Source organism: Podarcis filfolensis (genome assembly GCF_964270895.1).
Source record: "Podarcis filfolensis genome assembly, chromosome: 3".
NCBI classification, from domain to species: Eukaryota; Metazoa; Chordata; class Lepidosauria; order Squamata; family Lacertidae; genus Podarcis; species Podarcis filfolensis.
This window is the reverse complement of record NC_139606.1, coordinates 118,816,277-118,843,044: the sequence shown is the minus strand read 5'-3', so window position 1 is coordinate 118,843,044 and position 26,768 is coordinate 118,816,277. Positions and strand designations below refer to the sequence as shown.

The 26,768-nt window shown below is 45.9% G+C and overlaps 1 long non-coding RNA gene across 3 annotated transcripts; it reads left to right on the top strand.

Moving 5' to 3' along the window:
- The first annotated feature begins 840 nt into the window (after positions 1-840).
- LOC310758832 lies at positions 841-15,905 on the top strand. Of its 3 annotated transcripts, none has more exons than XR_014545980.1 (3): positions 841-3,551; positions 3,672-3,955; positions 15,726-15,905. It is a non-coding gene; the product is annotated as an uncharacterized lncRNA (long non-coding RNA). The 3 variants fall into 3 exon arrangements; XR_014545981.1 differs by lacking the exon at positions 15,726-15,905 and adding an exon at positions 7,523-9,228; XR_014545982.1 differs by lacking the exon at positions 15,726-15,905 and having other exon boundaries at positions 1,247-2,724; positions 3,019-3,551; positions 3,672-3,831.
- The last annotated feature ends 10,863 nt before the right edge of the window (positions 15,906-26,768 follow it).

Sequence of the window (26,768 nt, the reverse complement as noted above, 5' to 3'; positions counted from 1 at the left end):
ACCGCTACTCTCACAGGCCCTGTGGCAGCAGTAGGGCAGGGCAGGAGGGAATGATTTCTAGGGTTGCCAGAGCACATCCTCCCCCTTACCCTCTGTACATCACCTCTTTCCTTCAAGTTGTTGCATGGGTGAGCTTCTGAGCACATTAACTCCCTTCCCTTAAAAAAAAACCACTTAATGATTTTTGGTCTTAGAATTCTCTATTTCATTGGCAGGGACTCTAGTCCAAGGTGCCAGGCCAGAGAGGCCTTTCTCTGCCCTGCTGCCCAAATTCCTTTCAATTGGAAATGTAAAGGACTGCAATCTGGGGCTTTCTGTATGCAACACATGTGGACTGCTGCAAAGCTCTGGGCTCTCACAGCCAATTCTGCAACATCCAAAAACAAAAGCAGTCCAAGCCCACCTATGAGCCAAGACTCTCTGGGTTCTAGTAGGAGATCAATGACCAACTTCCCCCTGTGCTTTTCACCAAGAATTGACTCTCTGCCAACATTCTGTGCTCGAAAGTAACAAAACCAGCACGTGCAATGCGTCCCAGAGACTTCTCAGCTACAACCTATGGTGAAATATTGAATGCCGGCAATAAACACAGTGTTAGAATGTGGGTCTATGAAGTCAGACTTCTATTGGCCCTTACCCAGGGAAGGAAAAGGGATCTAAACAATTAAATCCCTTCATCGTAGTTTCTAAGCAGTTGTTTCTTTTGCATTTTGCTGCGTGAGAATACCACATTTGCTTCCACAGACTGCAGTCATAGAGCCACTTTACAGGGAAGAAACCCCATTAAGCTCAATGGGATTTGCTTGCAAATGATCAGCAACAGAAGCTGTCATTGTTAGTTCATTAAGAATAAGCATGGACAAACCTGTTAATTTTACATCCTCATTTTGCCAACTTTAAGCCCAAGTCTCCGTATTTTCACACCAGTTTGCAGGAAAGAAAGAGAGAAAAAATGAAAGAAAGATATCAGCATTTTAGTGTAAATTCCTCCTAATAGGCACATGTTTGTATGCAATTTTGCCTAATATATACATTTTTATACTTTATACTTTCTTCAGTCATGTTTTATTCTGGATTGTTTTATTTGATGTTTTAAAGTGTAAACCGTTTTGAGATTTTTTTCTTAAAAATATAAACCAGTATAGAAATGAATACTAATATTTTTTGCAAATCATTTTTTTATAATATAATGCATTTTTAAAATGTTACTCTCACTGAAATATGTCTTTTTACACACATGCTACCCTAGTACATGCATTTTTGTACACATTACTTGACCAGAGGAGAACTGTAGTGCAAAATTTCAAAGGATTGCTGTGCTTTGGTTTGCATTTTTTTCCCCAGAAAGGGCGGATTTGGTATGCTTGCCTCTAAATGCAAACTGAATTGAATTTCTTCCCCAACCATAATTAAGAAATGTACACAGCATCCTCCAGCCATAGGCATTTCGAATGGCTTACAAAAGCAAAGCAAGAGCAGCAAGATAGAAGCATACTAATGACAATAATATTGCTTTTTAAATAAAAAAAGTCAGAAAACAATAAAATCAGTGGATGAAAATCTACTGAATTCCATGCTGAAAGTTCTGGGTAAATACTCTGCTTTAACTGATGTAAAATTGCTCCCTGTCCCTCATTCTCTATTAACAGATTGGAATTCCCATTTTGTCAGTAAACATGTACTGTTTTATGGGTGGATATAATTCATTATTTTTAGCACTGTTTTTTAGCTGCCGGACAAAACAAGTGAGGGGTGGCAATCCATTTTTGTTGGTCTTGTTCATGCTCCATGGTTTCCCCAGCTCACACTCCTGCATGTAACAACCACCTTTTTATTTAAAGTGCAAGAGGCGTTTAAGAGTGGTTGTAGCTGCAGCCAGTTACATAACTGCTGTTTGCAGCATCTTCAAAACACCCTCGGGCACCCTTCCCCAAACACATGATGGATGGAAAGCCCTCCATATTTCATTCAAAAATGCCAAGTTATAAATTCACGCGGGATGGAGTGTGTTCTGTTGGACAGACAGAATGTTCTGGATCGCGGTTTTCTATTTGTACTATTTGGCCAGCATGTTATGCTTTTTGCAAAGCAGATGTACTGGAACGTGAAATACTGGCGGCCGCCCTCCCCTTTAACTTCAGCTAACGAGAGTGCTTTAAACAGGGGAATAACCCACTTGAATTTACACTTAGAAGCCTTAAATGTCATTTTATTTCACTTAACTACACATTCAGCACAGTTCATTTAGCGTTCCAGTGTTACCATATCAAAAGTTTATGTTTACCAGCTTCGGATCGTCATAATACTAGTCCCTGGCATAGCATTAGAGAATGGGGTGTTTGTACAGCAAGACATCCTCTGCTTCTGTTTTCCCTCCTGTAAAATGGGAATAGCTGAAATTTACTTCAAAGGCTTATTGTAAGGAATGAAAATAAAAAGGGTAACACCCTTTGCAAATTAATCATGATATATGAATGACATGCCCTAGTAATTAGGACTGTCTCACTTGGTCTTATTCTGCAAGTTTATCCTCTGCGCTCATCATGCTGTTGGACTCACAGCACTGAATTTCTCTTGTCAGGGAAGAAGGGGTGAGTGAAGAACTTCATCAGGAATAAGGGTATTCAGAAATTGTTCCTATATGCAACAACAGCGGCAAGGTTATTATTGGCCCAGGTTTGGAAACAGCAACAATTGCCAACAGTAGAAGAGTGGCAGCAGAAGGTAATGGAATATGCAGAAATAGCCAAATTAACGGGGGAAATTCAACAACAGGGCAATGGAACATTTCAAAAAGAATGGGGAAAATTTATGTCATATATAGGAAAGATAAGGTGAAATAGTGAAACCAGTAGAACCGAAATAAACCTCATAATGGGAAATACAAAGAATTTTACTGGACAATAATAACAGTAAGAAGTAAAATATATAATGTGACAAATGTAACTAACAGTAGTTGTAAATGAATATAGACAGACAACCAGAATTGTATATATAGAAAGATTTATTTGTTTACAGACATTTTATGGACAAATGTGGAAGAAGAACAACAATATACAAAATGGAGAAAGACAATGCGAAAAATTGAGAGACGATATAAAAAAGCCAGAAGATGGAAGGAGGGAAGTCAGCTCCTAGGAGCAAGTATAAATGTAAAATGTAATGTAATATGTGTATGTATAGTATGTAATTAAAAAACCAATAAAGATTATCCTGGGGAAAAAGAAGAAATAAGGGTATTCACCAAAAGGCTGCTGCAGAGGCGGCATGCGGGGGCTGCCAAGGAAATGACAGATCTGGCCTCCAAGGTGTGCACCTGCAGCAGTGCATTCCTCAGAGGCTAGATTTGCTGCCCCTGTGAATCCTGCTACCTGAGGCAGTGGTCTCACCTTGCTTCATGGGTGGGCAGGCCCTGCTTCCATTCCCCACTGATGTCTGGAACCTTGACACATGGTGCCCTAGCGGGGATTTCGCAAGGGAGATCTCCTGCTATGCCCTGTTGTCCGATAAAAGCCTAGTTTAAGAAGTGCCCGGCTGCATCAGACCCTAAGGCCCAGTGGCGTAGCGTGGGTTGTCAGCACCCTGGGCAAGGCAAGTAATTTGGCCCCCTAACCCGTGGATTTGCCCTAACCCCAGATGTTGCGCACCCCCCACGCTACGCCACTGCTAAGGCCCATTTGTCCATCACCCTTTTTCCATTGCGGCCAGACAGAGACCACTGGAAAACCCTTAAGAAGCATTGTAGCCGTCTGCTAGATAAAACTTTTAAGATTGCCCAATATCGGTTCACCACGCAATATTTCTCAGTTAAGGCAATTCATACATTCAGTGGACTGGTGTATATACATCTGTGAACCAGTCATACAAACGTCTTTAAATAATATAAAGTAAGGATTTTATACTCTTCACTCCAGGAGCTCAGAGGAGTATTTTACCATTCCAAGAACCCTGCAAGGTAAGTTAAACCAAGTGGCATTGCTTTGCCAGTGGTACCCAAATGCATTTTATAGCTGGCCAAAGATGTTAACCCAGATTTTTGAAAATAATGACTTTGCGGCACATTGGTTGCATACAGACCATACATTTAAAGCACCTCCGCCTGCAAGAATCCTAGGAATTTCAGTTTGTTAATAATGCTTAGAATGGCACCTCTGTGAGGGGGAAACTACAGTTCCCATTATTCTTTGGGGGGTGCTTTAAATGTGCTTTAAATATTTGGTGTGTACACAGCTACTCTCTTTCAACAATGCTAATTCAAAGACAACACTTTTCTTAAGTCTTCAGACATCTTCACGTACATTAACTGCGGTATTCCTTGTTACAGGTAGGTAGCCGTGTTGGTCTGCAGTAGTCAAACCGAAATAAAACAAATAAAATAAAATAAAATAAAATTCCTTCCAGTAGCACCTTAGAGACCAACTAAGTTAGTTATTGGTATGAGCTTTCGTGTGCATGCACACTTCTTCAGATACACTGAAACAGTATTCCTTGTTACCCCATGAGGGACGGCAGCTTCCATAGTTTGTGCAATTAAATAGGTTTGAGCCATATTCTGTAGACAAGGTAATTCAAACAAAATGCACCGGACTGTGCAATAGAGGAGCGGATGCCGTTAGAGCTTCTGTCTTCTAAACACTCTTGGAGCTGCTCTTTTTGCAAAAGCCTTGTGTTTTGTTTTTTAGGTGGTTTTTTTCTTTCCAAGGAAAGCATTCTATAATGTGTCTTGAGAACTTTCACCACCATTGTGGTAACAAGAGGAATAGGAACCAAACCCACACGGCCTCTTTTCTTTTCTTTTTTTAAACTCTCCACAGCTGCCAAATATTTTCTGAGCCAGAAAGATCCAGTCTCAGCAGGCTGGATATATAAACCTGATGAGGGAGGGAGGGAGAGGATCTGGGTTGTTTGGCTTGGCTCTCTCTGCTGTAAAAAAAACAAAACCAAAACGCCCACATGGAAGCCAGCAGAGAGAAGTTTTCTTCCCTTAAAGAGACAGCACTGGAAACCTATTAAGGGAAGCTGGAAAAGGGATCTGTAAACACATAGCCGACTTTCAGATGATGTCAGTGAACTGAGCCATATTTAGATGGAAGAATTCACATTTCTAAGCATTAATCACAACCCACGCTTCCTCCTAGCTTTGCTCGTGAATGCTGAATATTGGCCTATGCTGGTGCACCACAGATACTTTAGACTACAACTCCCATCAGCCTTGTTTGTGGGGCAGATGGGAACTGTAGTCATACAGTCATAGAATTGTAGAACTATAGAGTTGGAAGGTATCCGAATGGTCTTTTAGTCGATACCCCTGCAATGCAGGAATCTCAGCATCCGTGGCAGATGGCTACCCAACCTCTGCTTTAAAACCTCCAAGGAAGGAGAGTCTACAACCTCCCAAGTGAGACTGTTCCCCTGTTGAACAGCTCTTACCGTCAGAAAGTTCTTCCACCACCTTCCGAGGGAGACTGTTCCAATGTCTAAAACATCTTGAGGAGCCCAGGTTGGAGATAGCTAGCCTAGGTTCAGTTCTGATCATCAACTTGATGTTCCCTGAAAAGAGATCTCTTCAAAATTATTGTTATTCTACTGCTTTGTGACATTTAAAAGGCTCACCTAACCGCCCAGAGTGGCTGGGGAAACCTAGCCAGATGGGAGGGGTATAAATAAATTGTTGTTGTTACCTAGTCCAGTATCCTGTTCTCACAGTGGCCAACCAGAGGCCCACGGGGAATCCTGCAAGCATAATCTGAGTGCAAGAGCACTCTCCCTGCTTTTGATTCCCAAAAATTGAGCCCCGTTTGCATCCTGAATAGAACGTAAGACATGACGGTGCGTCGGTGCGTGTGCAGGTTGCATTTTGCCGCTTCTGCCCATGCGCGTGACGTCGTTTTGAGCGTCTGCGAGAGCGGTGAAACCCGGAAATAACGCACTCCATTACTTCTGGGTTGCCGCAGAGCACAACCCAAAAGCGCTCAACCTGAAGCACATTCACCCCGAGGTATGACTGTATTACCTTGGACCAAGGGTCGGCAAGGTTTTACCTGCCTGAGCCGGTCAAGTCCTGTGGAGATCTCTCTGTGGGCCGGATCATGTGTGCATGTGAGCGTTCACATGTGATTTCCAGTGTCTTGGCATGTGCAGACACGATTTTCGGCACCACGGAAGTGAGGCCCTGCACCGCGCCGGTTTAGCACAGCACGCGGGGACTTGCCAAGCAGGCGGCTTGGTTCGGGGGTAGCTTGGGGGCCAGTTAAACTGTCTCGAAGAGCCGCTTGTGGCCCATGGGCCACAGGTTGCTGACCCCTGCCTTGGACAGTAGAGATAGAACTTAGCCTTGCCGCCATCAATTTATCCAATCTTCTTTTAAAGGCATTCAAGTTGGTGGCCATCACTGCCGCCTGGAGCAGTGAGTTTCGTAGTCCAACTATGCCCTCCCTCCTCTCGCCTTCCATTCTGCGCATGCTCTCAAGTGCACTATGTCATAGTTTTGCGCCCCCTCAGCTTGGCACCCTGTTTAGTTGAACCACCTGCACCACCCTAAATTTGGCGCTGAAAGTAGTTGCTATCATTTCCAGATGAACTGAACATGAATTAAGTTCTTTTCGTGGTGGAATTTTGGGCAATTTTAAAGTTAATTCAATTTTAATTCAATGATTTTTATATACTGTATAAGTCTTTTGTTGCACTTTACTCTGTGTTTGATTGTGGCCACTGCATTTGTCATGCTGCTGTTTAAACTTAAATATCATAACTGTTGGGAAGAATAAAACACTGTGTGTTTTGATATTTTCTTTGATTTTTAAAGTATCTTTTAAACCTTTGCAGAGCCGCTGGTAAAATTCTTAAGTCTTGGTGGGGGAAAGTCAAGGACTACATGAGTGAATTGTGAATCTAATTCAAACTAGAACTAATTCCCTTTTGGAGCTGGTAAACTGAAACTAATTCCTTTTTTAAAAATGAACTTTCCATGCAACGTTACATATTTTTGTTAAAAGACCAGCTATTTAAGAGCTCTCAGGTGGGTGCCATTCAGACCCCATGATATAATAGTTTTAAATTTGTCAATAAAGTACCGTATTTTTTGCTCTATAAGACTCACTTTTTCCCTCCTAAAAAGTAAGGGGAAATGTGTGTGCATCTTATGGAGCGAATGCAGGCTCAGCAGCTATCCCAGAAGCCAGAACAGCAAGAGGGATTGCTGCTTTCACTGCGCAGCGATCCCTCTTGCTATTCTGGCTTCTGAGATTCAGAATATTTTTTTCCTTGTTTTCCTCCTCCAAAAACTAGGTGCGTCTTGTGGTCTGGTGCGTCTTATAGAGCGAAAAATACGGTATATCTTTTGTCTCCTGTCACCATTATGTACTACAGTTTCTCATATTCCCTTTCTGGGAAAGTTATTTCAGGCACAAGAACCTGCCCTGTATGGTCCTCATTTTTTTGGTGATGTGATTAGTAATTTTTGAAAAATTTGTATTGAACAGATTAAACTAAAATGTTATTTCTCACAACAATAACAATGCAGCCAAATAGGTTACAAGAATCCCCGAAAAGATTCAGCACAAGCACGTAAAGAGGCAAAATCAGGAGAGCGAATTTTCTGAAGACATGTTCTGATTAAAACCAACTGCTCCAATATGTAATAAAACTCCAGTTCTCCTTGCCAATATATTTCTATCAGATCATTCTTTCCCTTCCAATTAAAGGTGTGGCTTTGCTTATAAACAACGTACGTATTTAGCCATAAGGATTTAGAAAAAACTTTCAGTTTTGCCTTTAAATGTCAGCGAAGAAGAAGAAAAAGACATATCATAGTTGAGCATTACATGGCTGGATTGTCAGCCAAAGTTCAAATCTTAGGGGTATAACTTGTGTCTTTGACCAAAAGTCCATTTCTGCAGTTCAAATATTACTCCTCTCTCCTCTTAAAATGTTGAATATTCGCAGAAAGTACATTTATGTGGCATTTTAGTTTCCTGATGAGGATGAGGTGAACATTAGTGATATCCTGTGCATTTTCTAGCAGTGGCACAGCTCCCTGCTTCTATTCTGGGGGCAGGAATACTGTTCTATACTTGCAGAACCTCACAAATCCAGGCAGAACATCTGGGACAATAGCATTCAGCCATGTCAACCTGCAATGCTCTTCTATGCCGTCTGTCATCACTAAGCCTCTAGGCAAGCTGATACCTGGTGCTCTTTATCACCTGCCATCATGGAATACTTGGAATTCCATGGGGCTTTTTATAATTAGTATTAGATTTCTTGCCTCCTTTTCGCCATAAGGCAGTGGCAGATGACATGGCAGGTTGGAGACCCTTACCGGACCTCCGGGCAGGTGGGTCACTGGTGTTTACCAGAAGAGGTGAGGTCAGCATGGTGCAAACACTCCAGCAGAGCCAACCCAGCACTCCTAGTGATGCGTTTCCACTGTACCACCCTCCACACTGCCTGGCCCCTTCCCCTTCCGGGAAACAGCAGCAACTCACCTGTCAGGAGGTCAGTTAACCTCCGCCTCACCATGCCATTTGCCAGGGTCCCGAGGGCTCACGGCAGTGTCAAACTATTTAATAACACAGTACAGTGGTACCTCGTGTTAAGTACTTAATTTGTTCCAGAGGTCCGTTCTTAACCTGAAACTGTTCTTAACCTGAAGCACCACTTTAGCTAATGGGGCCTCCTGCTGCTGCCGCTGCACCGCTGGAGCACGATTTCAGTTCTTATCCTGAAGCAAAGTTCTTAACCTGAAGCACTATTTCTGGGTTAGCGGAGTCTGTAACCTGAAGCGCGTGTAACCAGAAGCATATGTAACCTGAAGCGTATGTAACCTGAGGTAGCACTGTATTAGAAACCAGTTAAAACAAATCACATTATTTCATTTAGAATATCACAGTATTCAATCATTATTATTATTTTTTAAAATTGTTATCTTGTGTTATCTCAGTTTCTGCTGATTCTAGTTTGCGCTCCTTCTTTAACTGATTTTCAAAATGTGTGTTGATGTGTTTTAAAATGTCGAACGCCGCTACCGCCCTGTGACCGTATGGCAAGGGGCGATATAGAAAAACCTCAATTTGTTATTAAGAAAAAGATGTTCCAAGTTCTGAGAGCGGGTGATGTTCACTTTGCTGAAGTTAAGCAGGTCCCAGTCTAGCCAATGCCTGGATCTGAGGTGTCTGAGGACTCCCAGAGATTCCGTGATGGAAGAAGGCGTCGGAGGGTAGAACAGCACTAAACAAATAAAACTTTATTTATTTATGGATTCCAAGCCTGATTTATCCAAAGGCTCTTAAGGCACTTCCAAAAATTTGTTATAAATCAATGAAATCAATGAAATCAATGAAAACAACATCTTGTTTATTGGGGGGGGCAGGGAAGAAGATAATATATTAATCTGGAATATCCTCCCTAAAAATGTGTTAATAAAGAGCAGGCCAGGAGTTAACTATTAATCATTGCCAGCATCACCACATATCCTTCCATGCCTCTGCAATGCCCTGTCTGTTACTCCTGGGGCCTGATTTCCCCCTTCAGTTGCACTATTATTTTCTGGAAACTGCCCTGCTCAGTATACAGAAAGCAGCACTTGCACAATTTTTCCAACGAGGGTTTCTTGGCGGTTGTTGTGTTTTGTTTTTGCATCCTTCCCCCATGTGGCCACCCTCTGGCCTGTGTTTTCTTCAGTCTGGGTGGACTCTGGGGAACGCATGTGCTGTACAGGGTTCTGTCGCTGTGGCATGTTGAGGATTACACAGGGCTAGAGCATGTTTCCTTCCTCCTTCAAGAAAAAAAAAAACCCTACTCCTCCATACCTTCAAATTCTAGCCATTTTGGCTGAACACTGGATAGCCTGTGCAAAATTATGCTCCTGCTTTAATTCGAGGCTGGCAGTGCAAGGGTGAAGTTGCTTCCACCTCCCTCTTGCTTCCTCCTCCTTCCATATCATCTCCTCCTTTTGCTCTCCCAGCTTGAGCAATCAGAGTCCCCCCCCCAACCCCCAGTTTCCTGGCCTCCTTCCCAAATCTTCCCTTGCGGTTCTCGCTTGGGGACATTTGTTTGCCACATGCTAAATTGATCTCTCTCCAGAGGCTAAATTAACCCACAGCCACTGACACAGTTTCATAAACACACACACAAAGACAACGAGTCTTGGATTTCAAAAAAACGCTGCAGCCTCGGCTGTTGGATGGAGTCTCTTCCCTACAGCCTAGGAACCTCCTGCATTCCTTTCGTCAGATTGCTAGCAGGAGCGGAGTGAAAAATGAACCCCCTTCCCAATCCCTCTTTCGTTCTGGAGCAAAAGCAGTAGTGAAACCTTGTCTCTGCGACCTTGACCGTTTCCCCTGGCTCTGTTTCTGGAATGCTACACTTCCAGTCTTCTTTCCTCCTCCTAATATTTTCTGCCTGCTTCGGAAGAATCTCTGCTGCACAGCAAAGAACCCTGCTGATTGCAAGAGAAGACTAAAATCTTTTTTTTTTAAGTTATCCTACTAAAGAATTAAAAAGGGACGCGGTGGCACTGTGGTCTGAACCACAGAGCCTAGGGCTTGCCGATCAGAAGTTTGGCGGTTCGAATCCACGCGATGGAGTGAGCTCCTGTTGCTCGGTCCCTGCTCCTGCCAATCTAGCAGTTCAAAAGCACGCAGTGCAAGTATATAAATAGGTACCACTCCGGTGGGAAGGTAAATGGCGTTTCCGTGCGCTGCTCTGGTTTGCCAGAAGCGGCTTAGTCATGCTGGCCACATGACCCGGAAGCTGTACGCCGGCTCCCTCGGCCAGTAAAGCGAGATGAGCGCTGCAACCCCAGAGTCGTCCACGACTGGACCAAACGGTCAGGGGTCCCTTTACCTTTACTGAAGAATTAGAATGACAATTTTATTATTTATATGCTGCCCATCTGACTGGGTTGCCCCAGCTACACTGGACAGCTCCCAACAAAATATTAAAAACACAATAAAACCTCAAACATAAAAAACCCTTCCCTGATCAGGGCTGTCTTCAGATGTCTTCTAAAAGTTGTATGGTTCTTTATCTCCTTAACATCTGATGGGAGGGTGTTCCACAGGGCAGGTGCTACCACCGAGAAGTCCCTCTGCCTGGTTCCCTGTAACTTTACTTCTTGCAGTGAGGGAACTGCCAGAAGATCCTTGGAGCTGGACCTCAGTGTCCGGGCTGAATGATGGGGCTGGAGATGCTCCTTCAGGTCTACAGGGCCGAGCCCGTTTAGGGCTTCAAAGGTCAGCACCAGCACTGAGCATTTGCCACAGCTGGGCCACAGATGCCTGATTGTGGGCTTCCCACAGGCATCTGGTTGGCCACTGTGAGAACAGGATCCTGGATTTGACGGGCCATTGGCCTGATCCAGCAGGTTCTTCTTACGAATGGGCAACTCTGAACTTCTGCCTTTGAGATGTACATGAGTGGTCCCCAACTGTGGGCAAAGCACCTCTTATTCCAGGCAGCATCTGGACACAACAGCTGGATTCACATGTTGCCATAAACCAAGCAGCTTTCTTCAACCTGATGCCCTCCAGATAGCTTAGACCACAACGCCGATGCTGACTGGGGCTGAGGTGGAGTCCTAGTCCAAAGATCTGGAGGGCATCAAGTTAGCAAAGGCTGCAATGAACTGTTGTTCACCCCCCCCCCCAAGATGGTGGTTTGCTTCACGCAAACGCCACAATCACTAAGCCAAGAACAAATTCTGGCTTCACAGCATGGTTTTGTTTGGAGGGAAACAAACCACAATCCCCAGTTTGGATGTAACACTAAGCCGGGGATTGTTACTCCTGCTCATGCAATGGGAAGAACAAAGCAAGAAATAATGTGTTGTTGTTGTTGTTGTTTAGTCATTTAGTCGTGTCTGCCTCTTCATGACCCCCTGGACCAGAGCACGCCAGGCACTCCTGTCTTCCACTGCCTCCCACAGTTTGGTCAAACTCATGCTGGTAGCTTAGAGAACACTGTCCCACCATCTCGTCCTCTGCCGTCCCCTTCTCCTTGTGCCCTCCATCTTTCCCAACATCAGGGTCTTTTCCAGGGAGTCTTCTCTTCTCCTGAGGTGGCCAAAGTCTTGGAGCCTCAGCTTCACGATCTGTCCTTCCAGTGAGCACTCAGGGCTGATTTCCTTCAGAATGGATCGGTTGGATCTTCTTGCAGTCCATGGGACTCTCAAGAGTCTCCTCCAGCACCAGAATTCAAAAGCATCAATTCTTTGGCGATCAGCCTTCTTTATGGTCCAGCTCTCACTTCCATACATCACAACTGGGAAAACCAAAGCTTTAACAATACGGACCTTGTACCCCTCTCCTTATTCCTTCTATGCTTATGCCTCTGATTCAGAAACCATTTTGCAAACTGTCCAGCAGTGTATTTGGAGAGAGAGTGCAAGAGATCTCATGTTACATTGCTATCGCCAGCTGACATGCAAGCCCCATGTTCATAAATGATCAACCAGAGCTGTCTTCAAGTTGGTAGCGGTGATGACATCCTAAGCGGCCCCCTCCCCTTTTTTGCTGATTCAGGATAACGACACCCTCTCGTGACTAAGAGGAAGAAGCACCGCAGATTTTGCCTGTGTGTGTGTGTGCAGGTTCCTTCCATGCACAGAGCGCAAGGCATGGAGGTTTTCTGTAACGGTCGCGGATGTTGTGACATACCTCCAGGGCTAGTATGGGCAATGTAACTGAATCACACCAGGATAAGGAATCTGGGAAATTTACAGCCGACTTGCTCATGGTTGTGTCACTCTTGCAAGGCAAGTACGTGCATTTTGACTGCTCTGCACCCAAGAGGATTCAGGCCGGTTCCTGCTAGAGTCAGCAGCCACCGAGGGATTATCTGTTAACCTCTGCTTTGTACACAAGGGGTGTTTTCACACAGAAGAGGCATGCTCCAGACTCGGTCGAGCCGACATGGGTGGGTGCCAAGCACAATAAGCAAAAGCGGAGCCATTTGCGCTGTCACCAAAGGACCGCAGCCAAGGATTTGATGGGGCAATTGGAGTAAATGCACAGCGCTTATGCATTTAATTCCATTTATATCCAGCCTTTCCAAAGCCCCAGGCGGCTTACGGAAAAGATTATAGCAACTAAACCACAGAACAGTTTTTTAAAAAACAACAACAACAGCCACCAACTGGTAAAACGCAAACATAACACACACAACCTCAGTGAAAGTGGCCAAGAAAATGTAATTAACACTCAGTAGCTGAAACTCCCTTCTAGAAATCTGAAAGGACCAGCTCAAAACCTCAATTGGAAGGCAATTCTACTGCCTCAGGGCCATTGCAGCCAAGGTCCTGTTCCTTCCTGCAGAAGCACTGACTGCAAGACACAAAAACTGTTGCAAGGCTCAGATAGCGGAAGGCTGCCTTCAGAGATAAGTTCCAACACACAGCCCCTTCCTCCTCCTTCTGTGCTGTTTCCTAATCTGCGACCTTGCTAAAATCTCAATATAGGCAGCCGGAACGTGCATTTATTTAAAGTCGCAATAACCCAAATTCTGTGACTCACCCACCCACCAAAGAGTCTGAATTCCGCAACTTACTGGAGCATATTGTATAAATTAAGAAGCCATGAATGGGTCAGGGTGGCCAGCCACACTGTCCACATCCTCAGACTGCAATAATCTGAGCTGATCCAGTATAGATAGAGCAGACCTTGGACTTGCTGGCATCTGAATCTGTCTGAATCGGAACAATTTTGTCCCTAACGTGCCTCTGGCAGTGTGAGAACAACGCACTCTTGGCCAAATGACAGAAGTCCATTAAAAAAAATGTGCTGGACAGCAACGTGTGGATGCAAGGAGGCAGAGAAGAGTAGGCTTTCATCATTCCTGCTCCCACCACATGGCAGGCACAATGTTGCCGTCTCACCTGCGTTCGGTTAGGTTTGGACTGAGTTTCTTTCTTTTCTTTCTTTTTTTATTGACAATTTCCACATAACAGTACAGTCATACCTCGGGTTGAACGTGCTTCAGGTTGAGCGCTTTCGGGTTGCGCTCTGCGGCAACTCGGAAGTAACGGAGCACATTACTTTCAGGTTTTGCCGCTCGCGCATGCGCAGACACTCAAAATGACATCACGCGCATGCGCGGAAGCGGCAAAACGCGAGCCGCGCACGCACAGACGCATCTTACGTTCTGTTCAGGATGCGAACGGGGCTCCGGAACAGATCCTGTTCGCATCCCGAGGTACCACTGTATATCAAAAGATATCATATTCATTATTTCCCCCCTTTTCCCCCATTCCCCATCAACCCCCCTCCCCCCTCCGAGACTTCCCTCAGCTCCTCTCTCTGATTTCTCAGCACACGTCACTCTCTGCATATTATAAAATTATTTCAATCTTTATATTATCTATCTGCCATGTTACCAATCACTAAATTTGTTTATGTTTATTCAAAACCTGCCAAGGAGTCCAATTCATTTCATTGTCTTTATAAGTACTTTGTAAAAAGTTCCCATTCTTCTTTAAAGTCACAGTTGTCCTTATCTCGCAGTTTGTATGTCAGTTTAGCCAATTCTGCATAGTTCATCAATTTCTCTTGCCACTGTTCCTTTGTCGGGGTTTCCTCATTCTTCCATCCTTGTGCTATCAAGACTCTTGCCGCTGTTGTAGCATACATGAATAAATTCTTTATTTTCCTTGGCAGGTCCAAATTCAGTTGGAACTGCACCCTAGCTATGCCCCTGTACACACAAACACACACACTAGCATCCCATTGTTATGTCTCACGACAACAAAGAAATAGGTACATATTTCTGAGCCCAATTCAAAGTGTTGGTACTGACCCTTAAAGCCCTAAACGGCCTCGGTCCAGTATATCTGAAGGAGTGTCTCCACCCCCATCGTTCTACCCGGACACTGAGGTCCAGCTCCGAGGGCCTTCTGGTGGTTCCCTCCCTGTGAGAAGCCAAATTATAGGGAACCGGGCAGAGGACCTTCTCGGTGGTGGCACCTGCCCTGTGGAACGCCCTCCCATCAGATGTCAAAGAGAAGAACAACTACCAGACTTTTAGAAGACATCTGAAGGCAGCCCTGTTTTTAATGTTTGATGCATTACTGTGTTTTAATATTATGTTGGAAGCCGCCCAGAGTGGCTGGGGAAGCCCAGCCAGATGGGCGGGATATAAATAATAAATTATTATTATATTGTTATTATATGAAAAGCCCACTAGATCAAGCCAGTGGCCCATCTAGTCCAGCATCCTGCTCTCACAGTGGCCAACCAGATGACCCCATGGGAAATTTGCTAGCAGGATTTGAGCACAAGTCAGCCCTCTCCCCTCTTGTGTTTTCCAGCAACTGAGATTCAGAAGCACTGCCGCCTATAACTGCGGAGGGCAGGACATAGCCATTATGGCCAGTAGCCACGACAGCCCTCTCCACCTCTATGAATTTGTCCAATTCTTTTTTAAAAAAAATATATGATAAGGCATCATTTGGAAGCATGGAAAATAGCAGGCATTTTCTTTTGCCTGGTACAGCATGACACATTTCCCCATTAAAAATATATATATATTTTTGAGAAATATAGATCTTAATGTGCTTGGAAGGTGGTTGTTTTTTGTCTAACTTTGGGCACAATGAGGGTTCTGTGTTTGTGTGTCTTTAAAATACCACCCCAATAACATACATATGACACAATGATCTTCTTGTAAATCAGAACATGTGATGAATTCCTCCTTCTTTTTGCTTCCTGCGCACAATGCACAATTGTGTGCAGACAGGAGGGCCAAATGGAGCCATGCGAATCTTGCACCCAGAAGCTGTGTGGCCGGCCGCATGGGATATGGATTTCCTCCCTCGACTGCTGCAAAAGCCACATCTGGGGAAGGGGCTTGTTCTCTAAACCTATGGAGGGATCTCGGAACATACGTTTTAAGCAAATCAAGGTGATATGTGTGAAGAGGAAAGCTCTGCTAACTCTGGAACTCGGGGACATTCATTGAAGTTGAAGGTTGGAAGAGCCAAGTCAGATAAATCTTCATGCATCACAGAGTTAAACTGTGGAACTCCCTGCCACAGGAGGCAGTGAGGGCCACTGTTAGGTTGTGGGTGAACATATCAAATGACACAGCGATTCTTCAGACAGCTCTTGTTTATTCACAGGCCAGAACAGAACTGAACTGAAGGGTTCAGCTGACCTGCTTATATAGAGCTCAACTACAAAGCAACAGTAACAACTTTCTGTAACTATCCAATCACTGAACGTCACTTTCAATTCCTTATTTGCATATGCGGACCTGAGTGAAAACTATCTACAGTATCCCCCTGCTGGCCCAGGGTGAGAACTTCAGTACATAACTGCCACCAACTTAGAGGGCTTTAAAAGCGGATAAGATAAATTGATGGAGGAGCCATGACGGATGTGCTCTGCCTCCGCAGCCAGAGGCAGAAATGATTCTGAATACCAGCTGCTGGAAACCACAAGAAGGGAGCAGGCTCTCGCGCTTGGGTCCCATTGCAAGTTACCCATAATGAGCAACTGGCTGGCCACTGAAAGGACAGAATGCAGGACTAGGTGGGTCAGTTCCCAGCAGCTAATTGGTTCACACAGTCAAACTGAGCAGGATTTAACTCTTACACAAGCTTGGTGTCAAACCCTGCGCAGCCAACGCAGAATCAAAGCCCATTTTTCGGCTGTGGCCCCGATCTGGTGGATTGCTCTGTCACAAGAGACATGTGTCCTGCGGGACTTGACATCTTTTCGCAGGGCCTGCAAGATAGAGCTGTTCCACTAGGCCTTTGGCCAAGGCACAGTCTGACCCCCTCTCTCCTTCGGTAATCCTCACAGAACTCTAGCCCAGTGGTTGCCATTAATTTGATTTTGAATTGATTTTAGAATGAATTGATTTTAGAACGTATTTTAATTAATTGATTGTGATTTTATGCAAACTGTGTTACTTTTACTGTTGTTAGCCGCTCTGAGTCCGGCTTCGGCTGGGGAGGGTGGGGAGGGGATACTGTAGATAGTTTTCACTCAGGTCCGCATATGCAAATAAGGAATTGAAAGTGATTGGATAGTTACAGAAAGTTGTTACTGTCGCGTTGTAGTGGAGCAGGCTGGCTGAACCCTTCAGTTCAGTTCTGTTCTGGCCTGTGAATAAACAAGAGCTGTCTGAAGAATCGCTGTGTCATCTGATATGTTCACCCACAACTTAACACTTCTCTTTGGGACATCTGGTTTTCTTCTGTGAGAACAGGATGCTGGCCTAGACGGGCCACAGGCCTGACCCAGAAGACTCTTCCCACATTCTTATCACTCTGCTGTGGGCCCATGACATTATTTCAAGTTGGTTAGCCAAACATGCTGCGTTGAGGATAACAGAAAGATGCCAGCCCTTTTTTTGGCACGTAGTTCTGCACAAGCTCCCCGCTATCACTTAATCAGCGCATTCTCCTGGTGTTGACTTTTTCAATGCAAACAGAGTTTCTAGGAGGACCAAACTGGTCCAGCAGGGTTTTTGCTTTGTCTTCCAGGTGGCTCAGATACCTGCTGCCGCCAACACCCATCTCAATGCTCTCAACCAATTCTCCGCATGACTCTGGCTTCCCCACTCCCCTCATCTGGGAGACAGCATGGGAACACAGAGGGCAATCTCCTATTACAAAACACCTCTTGACAGCTGCTCTTTCAAAACCACAAAACAGAACGTTATCCGGGAAGGGGCAACCACATGTGTGCACATGCAACTGATCAGCACCACATTAATAAATTGAGGGGGGAGCATAAAACAATTTAAATTAAAGGGTAGGAGGCAGGTTTCCAAAAAGCCAGGATGTGAAAGAAATTTAGTGATGTGCGTTGAAGTTTGGCAGATTGGTGCTTTTGAAAAGGCCAAGAAACCTCGATTCTGTGGGAACAGACACCCACGTTCGGAACATGGGAAGCTCCCTTATACTCATCGATCTATCTAGCTCAGTATCGTCTACACTAGGGGTCAGCAAACTTTTTCAGCAGGGGGCCAGTCCACTGTCCCTCAGACCATGTGGAGGGGCCGGACTGTAATTTGGGGGAAAAATAAATGAATGAATTCCTATGCCCCACAAATAACCCAGAGGTGCATTTTAAATAAAAGCACACATTCTACTCATGTAAAAACACAATGATTCCTGGACCGTCCGCTGGCCGGATTTAGAAGGCGATTGGGCCGGATCCGGCCCCCGGGCCTTAGTTTGCCTATCCATGGTGTGTTGTTGTTGTTTAGTCGTTTAGTCGTGTCCGCCTCTTTGTGACCCCCTGGACCAGAGCACGCCAGGCACTCCTGTCTTCCACTGCCTCCCGCAGTTTGGTCAAACTCATGCTGGTAGCTTCGAAAACACTGTCCCACCATCTCGTCCTCTGTCGTCCCCTTCTCCTTGTGCCCTCCATCTTTCCCAACATCAGGGTCTTTTCCAGGGAGTCTTCTCTTCTCATGAAGTGGCCAAAGTCTTGAAGCCTCAGCTTCACGATCTGTCCTTCCAGTGAGCACTCAGGGCTGATTTCCTTCAGAATGGATCGGTTTGATCTTCTTGCAGTCCATGGGACTCTCCAGAGTCTCCTCCAGCACCATAACTCAAAAGCATTAGTTCTTTGGCGATCAGCCTTCTTTATGGTCTAGCTCTCACTTCCATACATCACTACTGGGAAAACCATAGTTGACTATACAGACCTTTGTTGGCAAGGTTTTGTCTCTACTTTTTAAGATCCAAGGTCTACACTAAGGCTAAGATATTGCCCTTCCCCAAGTGGAATTGATAATGCTTTTAGGTCTGTTGGTCTAGGTCTAGTTTTGTGTGGGTCTTGCCCTCCCCGTTTTTTGCACTGCACCAGCCTAGACGGTGGCAAAGAGCAGGGCTCTGGGCGACATGCTTGCAACCCCCTCCTGCAAAATGCCTCCTCGGTTCCTTGGTGACTTTTATCCATTGCCCTTATCAGACGTTTATTCATTTACAACTCCCTGACTACAATAATAATAAAATAAAAGGTTTGGAATTTCAACCCCTTTCTGGCTTCCCGTTGCCAAAAATCCCCCGGCATGCTACTGGCATCAGGCACATGAAAGATCTTACAGAAGAACCGCAGCACAGAGCAAACAAGCGAAGGCTGTCTGGGCAAGAAGCAGCATTTCTAAAGACCTAAGGGCAGTTTTGCACACAGACACAGAGGCACACATTTCACTTTTTCTCTTTGCAGCTCAAGACTGCAGAATGGGGAAGGGCCGTGGCTTAGCTGCCTTGCATGCAGAAGGGTCGCCGGTCCCTGGCCATAGCTGTCAACCGTCCCTTATTTGGCGGGAAAGTCCCCTATCCCAGCGCCGTGTCCCGCTGCTGTCCCTTATTGATGATGTCCCTTAAATTTCACGGGTTTCAAAGGAAACAGCTCCTCTCCCTCCCTCCCTGCCGGCCAGGAAGAAGGGAGGCTCCAACTGTGTTGCTTGGCTGCGTTGCTCACCCAATAAGGAGTCTAAGAACGACTGGGGGGTGGAGCTTGCATGCCTTGTGCCGATCAAATCGGCCGCGTTGCCTGGGGACTCGCCTTTGCTCAGCGCTTCCCAGCGGAGAGGTGACGGTGGTTTTCCTTGCTGCGTCCCCTTTGCCGGGTTGCTGTGCTGTGGGAACCACCTCTTGAGGCTTCGTTTGGCTGCTGGCTGGGCTTTCTGCCTTTGGCTCGGAGGGGCTCAGAAGTCAAACATACCTGTGCCCGGAAAATCCCTTATTTTGGCTGCTGATCCCTTATTTTTGAGGCTGCTGGTCCCTTATTTTCAAATGTGTAAGTTGACAGCTATGTCCCCGGCAACATCTCCAGGCAGGGCTAGGACATTCTCCCTGCCTGAAAAGCCAGACAGCAGCTGCCAGTCAGAGTAGATAATGCTTGGTTTCCATGGAGGCGCAAGTTACAGCAACAGCCAAGGTGACATTTTTCCACCTTCGCCGAATCAAGCAGTTGGTCCCTTACCTTTCCTGCCCTGATCTGGCCACAGTGATCCATGCAACAGTCACCTCCAGGTTTGACTACTGTAACTCGCTCTACGCGGGGCTGCCCTTGAAGCTGTCCCACAAACTCCAGCGGGTGCAGAATGATGCAGCGAGGCTCCTCACGGGGTCCCTGCCATGGGAGCATATTCACCCAGTGCTTTTCCAGCTGCACTGGCTCCCGGTGGAGTACAGGGTCAGGTTCAAGGTGCTGGTTTGGACATTTAAAGCCCTTTTTGGCTTAGGGCCCTGGTATTTACGGGACTGCCTCTCCTGGTCTGCCCCGCAGAGGACCTTAAGGTCCATGAATAACCATAGTTTAGAGGTCCCAGGTCCTAAGGAAGCCAGACTATCCTCCACCAGGGCCAGGGCCTTCTCAGTGGTGGCTCCGACCTGGTGGAAAGCTCTGTCCCATGAGACCAGGGCCCTGCAGGATTTAAACTCCTTCCGCAGGGCCTGTAAGACAGAGCTATTCCGCCTGGCCTTTAATTTGAATTCAGCCTGATCTTTTATTTCCCTTCTCTTTCGTCCCCCTCCCCTTTTATGAAGATCACCCGCTCTGAAACCCCACAGCTAATTCTCCCCTGACCTCCTCACTGGCCCAGGTAGGACCAATTCAGCCAGCTAGCCCTGGGGATTATCTAATTGATTTTTGAATTTTATTGTTATTCATGTTTTTATACTGTATTTTATGCTGCTTTTATAATTAAGTGTTTTAAAGTGTTTTAAATTTGTTGTTAGCCGCCCTGAGCCCGGTTTTTGAACTGGGAAGGGCGGGGTATAAATAAAAAATTGTTATTATTATTATTATTGATTTCGCTTAGACAAACCACAGGGAGTGAGCCAAAGAGCAAGCCTTGGCTACAGCTCCCTCCTTTTTCTCCACACTCTGCCTAACGTTAGGGACTGCCCTGCATGCAATAAATTGAAATAATGTGCACACACACAAACCACAACCCCAATCTCCTTGCAGGGGAGGGGAACCTTGAGCACTGAACTGGCTGCAACGTCTTATGTTCAACAGCAAGGGACGGGACCTCCCTTTTTTTGTGCAAAATCAAACTGTATATAGGTAAAGGTAAAGGGACCCCTGACCATTAGGTCCAGTCGTGGCTGACTCTGGAGTTGCGGCGCTCATCTCTTTTTATTGGCCGAGGGAGCCGGCATACAGCTTCCGGGTCATGTGGCCAGCATGACTAAGCCGCTTCTGGCGAACCAGAGCAGCGTACGGAAACACCGTTTACCTTCCCGCCAGAGCGGTACCTATTTATCTACTTGCACTTTGATGTGCTTTCGAACTGCTAAGTTGGCAGGAGCAGGGACCAAGCAACGGGAGTTCACCCTGTCACGGGGATTCGAACCGCCAACCTTCTGATCGGCAAGTCCTAGGCTCAGTGGTTTAACCCACAGCGCCACCCGCGTCCCTCAAATTGTATATAGCCCACTCAAAATTAATCCACCACAGGGAGTGTTGCTGAGGCTGGGGAAAAGTTCAGCCTGAGATTGTGATGATTTTCTTGAGTTTTATCTGCCATTCCCGCCCTCCTGAAGGAGGCCATGGCAGCTGGAATCACTACAAAACACTACAAAAATTACAAATGACCAAAAGCATGTTTTGAATTTATACAGCAATTCCCAAGCTGCTGAAATATGCCGCCCTTCAAGCAGAAATGATTAAAGGTCTCATCTGAATGGCGGCAATGTTGGGGGCAAACAAAATTCAGCAAGGACAGGGAGGCGGTTCCATCCTCAGGGCACCAACACAGGGAAGGCCCTGCTGCTGGGTCCTGCCTCACAGGCCATGCGCATTGGTAGAACCACCAGCAAGGTCAGAGCCGGCCCCCCATTAGCCTTGGTTGGGCAGTCGCCGCAGGCGGCAACAGCTAGGAGGGACGGCAGATCCGAGCACACCACTCGCTTCCTTCTGTACTTGTTGGCCGTGGCCACCTAGGAAGAGCGAGGCTTTGGCTGCCACCGCCCAATCCTGTCTTGCCCCTTTCTTTCTCCTCCACTGGCTTCAGCATGCTGCAACTTCCCTGCAGGGCCAGCCCACTGATGAGGCAGACTGTTATGTACTGAGTTGAATAGGGTCCAAATTGCAGCAGTCTGATTGGTCCTAGAACAATAGGATTCAGAATACAGCAGTCTGATTGGTCCCAGAACAATAGGATCCAAATTGCAGCAGTCTGATTGGTCCTAGAACAATAGGATTCAGAATGCAGCAGTCTGGTCCTAGAAAAATAGGATCCAAAATGCAGCAGTCTGATTGGTCCTAGAACAATAGGATTCAGAATACAGCAGTCTGATTGGTCCCAGAACAATAGGATCCAAAATGCAGCAGTATGATTGGTCCTAGAACAATAGGATTCAGAATGCAGCAGTCTGGTCCTAGAAAAATAGGATCCAAAATGCAGCAGTCTGATTCGTCCTAGAACAATAGGATTCAGAATGCAGCAGTCTGATTGGTCCCAGAACAATAGGATCCAAAATGCAGCAGTAGCAGTCTGATTGGTCCTAGAACAATAGGATCCAGAATGCAGCAGTCTGATTGGTCCACAGGAGTCACCCAATCCAACTCCAGGTGGAAGTGAATCCGCAACCCGATTGGCCTGCAGGAGAATCCCGGAATTAGCCAATCACATGGGGCCCATTGTGTAAATAATGTATATAAAGCGGACATTTCGGGGGAAATTCCATTCCTCCTCACCACTAGGAGCTGAATAAAGAGCATGAAATCCACACTCGACTCCAAATATATTTCACAATCTGAGGGAGCCGCCTCAGGCGGCAGAAACCCACAGGGCGGTGCCTCCATGCGTGCCCTTCTGCTGCCGCTACAGCCGTGTGACCCGTGAGGCTTTGGCAGCATGGCAGCACCATTCTGTTTCGCCTCGGGCGGCAAAATTGGATGGGCAACCTCTGCCTCCGCAGGCCGCCTACAGTTGCCTCAGGTGGTGGCAGAGAAGGCGGAATCACTGGGAGGTTGGCAGAGGAAGCAGAGGTAGGGGGGTGGATGAGGAGTCAGGGTGCCATTTTCTGTTTTGCCTCAGGCGGCAAAATGTCTTGGGCCGGCCCTGAGCACAGCCTCGCTTGCCAACCTTCAGGCTGGTCCATATTGGGGGAGATGGTGCCTGCGTCTTTAAAAGCCTTGCCATCTCTGCCATCTGAAGTGGCAAAGCCTGCCGCCTGGAAGGAGAGCGCGGCAAACATGGCCAGCCTTGCTGGTTCACACATGGCCACGCACAGGAATATAACCAAGCCCTAAGTGACCGTAATCCCCGCACTCGGATCCAGCCAGTTATTAAAGTACAAAAGGGCAAATGGAGGCCAGAGGTCGGGGCAGTGAACCGTGGGCAGACAAGAGAATCGCGGAGGGCATCTGCGCGCAACCGCCGCCGTTTCCAGGCCACGCTTCCTGCTGCTCAGATGCTCCGGCTGCCAATTTTGCACTGCTACCCGGTCAATCTTTTCTGCTTGGTTGCTCTGCAGCCCAACGGACAATCTGGCTGATAGGACTCTTCGGTTTTTTTTGCAAAGATCAGATAAGCCAGGGCACATCGAATTGTAGGATCAAATGCTTCACTCTTACAGCAAAGTAATGAATTATTGTATTTTAATATTTTGCTGGAAGCCGCCCAGAGTGGCTGGGGAAACCCAGCCAGATGGGTGGGTTATAAATAAATGATGATGATGATGATGATGATTGCTTTAGTTTAGATTGGATGCTTTAGTTGGGATTCGATAACCCTTGGACTCCCAGCTCTACAATTCTATGATTCTATTATTATGTATTTAGAGTAGTTTTTTTATTATTATTATTCAAGTTCTGGATTTTTACATACATTATATTATCTCCTTCCAATTTTTAAATTTCCCATACAATTTTTTCCTTTCCCTCCCTTCCCACCCCCACCCCCCATATGCATTGGAAGGGTTCAAAGACCGGCATAGCGTCTTTAGTTTCAACCGAATGTCTTTTATTCCAGTACTTTTTATCCATTGAAGATAGGGGTTCCATCTGTTCCTTATCGTGGTGGACTTGACCTTCCACATTGTTTCCTGTGACATAACTGAGACAATGTCCGACTGAATAAAGGTAAAGGGGTAAAGGGACCCCTGAACATTAGGTCCAGTCATGGCCAACTCTGGGGTTGCGGCGCTCATCTCGCTTTATTGGCCGAAAGAGCCGGCATACAGCTTCTGGGTCATGTGGCCAGCATGACTAAACTGCTTCTGGTGAACCAGAGCAGCACACGGGAACGCCGTTTACCTTCCCGCTGGAGTGGTACCTATTGATCTACTTGCACTTTGACGTGCTTTCGAACTGCTAGGTGGACAGGAGAAGGGACCGAGCAACGGGAGCTCACCTCGTTGTGGGATTCGAACCGCCAACCTTCTGATCGGCAAGTCCTAGGCTCTGTGGTTTAACCCACAGGTTCAAACAAATAACTATCCCATGCCTCTACTGTCCATTTTTCTCTATCTTTCCAACCTAAATCTATCATTGCCTTTCCCATAATATCATAGCTCTGAAGGTAAACTGGTCCCCTTTCTCTATAGCCATGTTTCCAATTATACCCATTGTCATGAAATCAAAGTCTATTGAAAGCTTCCCTTTAAAAATTTCATTAATAACCTTTAGGATTTTATTCCAGAATTCCTTTACCTCTGGGCATTCCCAGTACATATGGGAAAACCATCCCTTGACTTGTTTACAGTGCCAACAGTTAGAATTCAATCCTGCTACCATATTAGCAAACTGGGCTGGAGTTCTGTACTATTTTAGAAAGAATTTTAATTCCAGCTCTCTAAATTTGCTTACTTTAATCTCATCTATTCCTTTCATTCTCCTTTCAACCATTGCTTCGCTAACTTGTTCTTCCTTACTCCACATCTTTTGAATAAGCTGGTGTTATGTACTGAGTTGAATAGGATCCAAAATGCAGCAGTCTGATTGGTCCTAGAACAATGCAGCAGTATGATTGGTCTGCAGGAGCCACCCAATCCAGCTCCAGGTGGAAGTGAATCCACAACCTGATTGGCCTACAGGAGAATTCCAGAATTAGCCAATCATGTGCAGCCCATTGTGTAAATAATGTATATAAAGCAGACATTTCGGGGGAACTTCCATTCCTCCTCACCACTATGAGCTGAATAAAGAGCATGAAATCCACTCTCGACTCTGAGTATATTTCAGTTGGGTTGTCTGTTTCTTATTTGCAATCATTCTCTTATAGATTTTACCTATCATTCATTGTATTTAGAGTAGTAAACTGCCTTCAAAGAGCCTCCCTTTGTGGTGTCGTGGTTAGAGTGCTGGACTGCGACTTGGCAGAGCAGGGTTCGAATTCCCGTTCAGCCATGAAGTTCCTTTGGTGAGCTTGGGCCAGTCACTGCCTCTCAGCTTAACCTACTTCCCAGGGGTGTTGTGAAGAGAGGAGGATGAGAACTATGCCTTTGAGCTCCTTGGAAGAAACATGGGATATGCATGCAAATAATAATAATAATTTTATTTCATGACATTGATTTCTACTACCACTACTCCAACTGTTCGATTTCTTACCCACCTTCCAAGCAACATTTCCTAGATGTATCAGTAAAACACTATAAAATGCAACAGGAAAACAAGAAAGAGAAGGTTGCCTTGTTGAGTTGTCCTGTTCAGGGCATAGCTGTCAAGTGTCCCTTATTTGGCGGGAAAGTCCCTTATCCCAGCGCCGTGTCCTGCTGCTGTCGCTTATTGATGATGTCCCTTAAATTTCCCGGGTTTCAAAGGAAGCAGCTCCTCTCCCTCCCTCCCTGCCGGCCAGGGAGGAGGGAGGCTCCAACTGGGTTGCTTGGCTGCGTTGCTCACCCAATAAGGAGTCTAAGAATGCCTGGGGGGTGGAGCTTGCATGCCTTGTGCCGATCAAATCGGCCATGTTGCCTGGGGACTCGCCTTTGCTCAGCGCTTCCCAGCGGAGAGGTGACAGTGGTTTTCCTTGCTGCATCCCCTTTGCCAGGTTGCTGCGCTGTGGGAACCACCGCTTGAGGCTTCGTTTGGCTGCTGGTTGACTAAAATCCCTTATTTTGGCTGCTGATCCCTTATTTTCGAGGCTGCTGGTCCCTTATTTTCAAATCTGTAGGTTGACAGCTATGGTTCAGGGTGCCAAGCAACCAGATTTGCCTGATCCTAGTGTACTCCATTCCATTCCCACCCGCCACCCCCCCCTCAGCACCCAGCATTCTGGGCCCACATAGCATATGAGGGAGAGACTCCATTAGGCAAAGCCTCCTTCCACCTGCCTTGCCCCACTTTCTGCTTCTCAATGTGTATTGTATTGTTTTATGTACTGTGGCTTGCCGTTGCTTTACTGATTGTAGTTTAGATATTATTGTAACTGTTGAGCGGATTTCTGTTTAACTTTTATATGTTGATATTATTATTTTATACTATTCTAATGATTGTTGAATGTTACTCTTTTGATGGCCTATTTTAAAGTTATGTTTTATTATCACATTTTTGTATTGCATTAGATTGTTGTAAGATGTACATTTTTTGTTTCTTCAGCTTGTAAACCGCTTTGAGTTTTGTAAGATAGAAAGGTGGTATACAAATTAAAAATGATAATGATATTCAGTCCCCACAGGGCTCTTTTTCAGAAGAGGGAGAATTCCCCCTCAACTAGAACTTGCAGACATCCACTGGCGCTGAAGATTCAGGACAGATTGAAGAAAGCCCTTCGTCATGCAGAGCACACACTGCGGAACTCACTGCCACAGTGACGGCCAGAGGCGTAGGAAGGTCAGGTGGTACCCGGTGTGGAACATT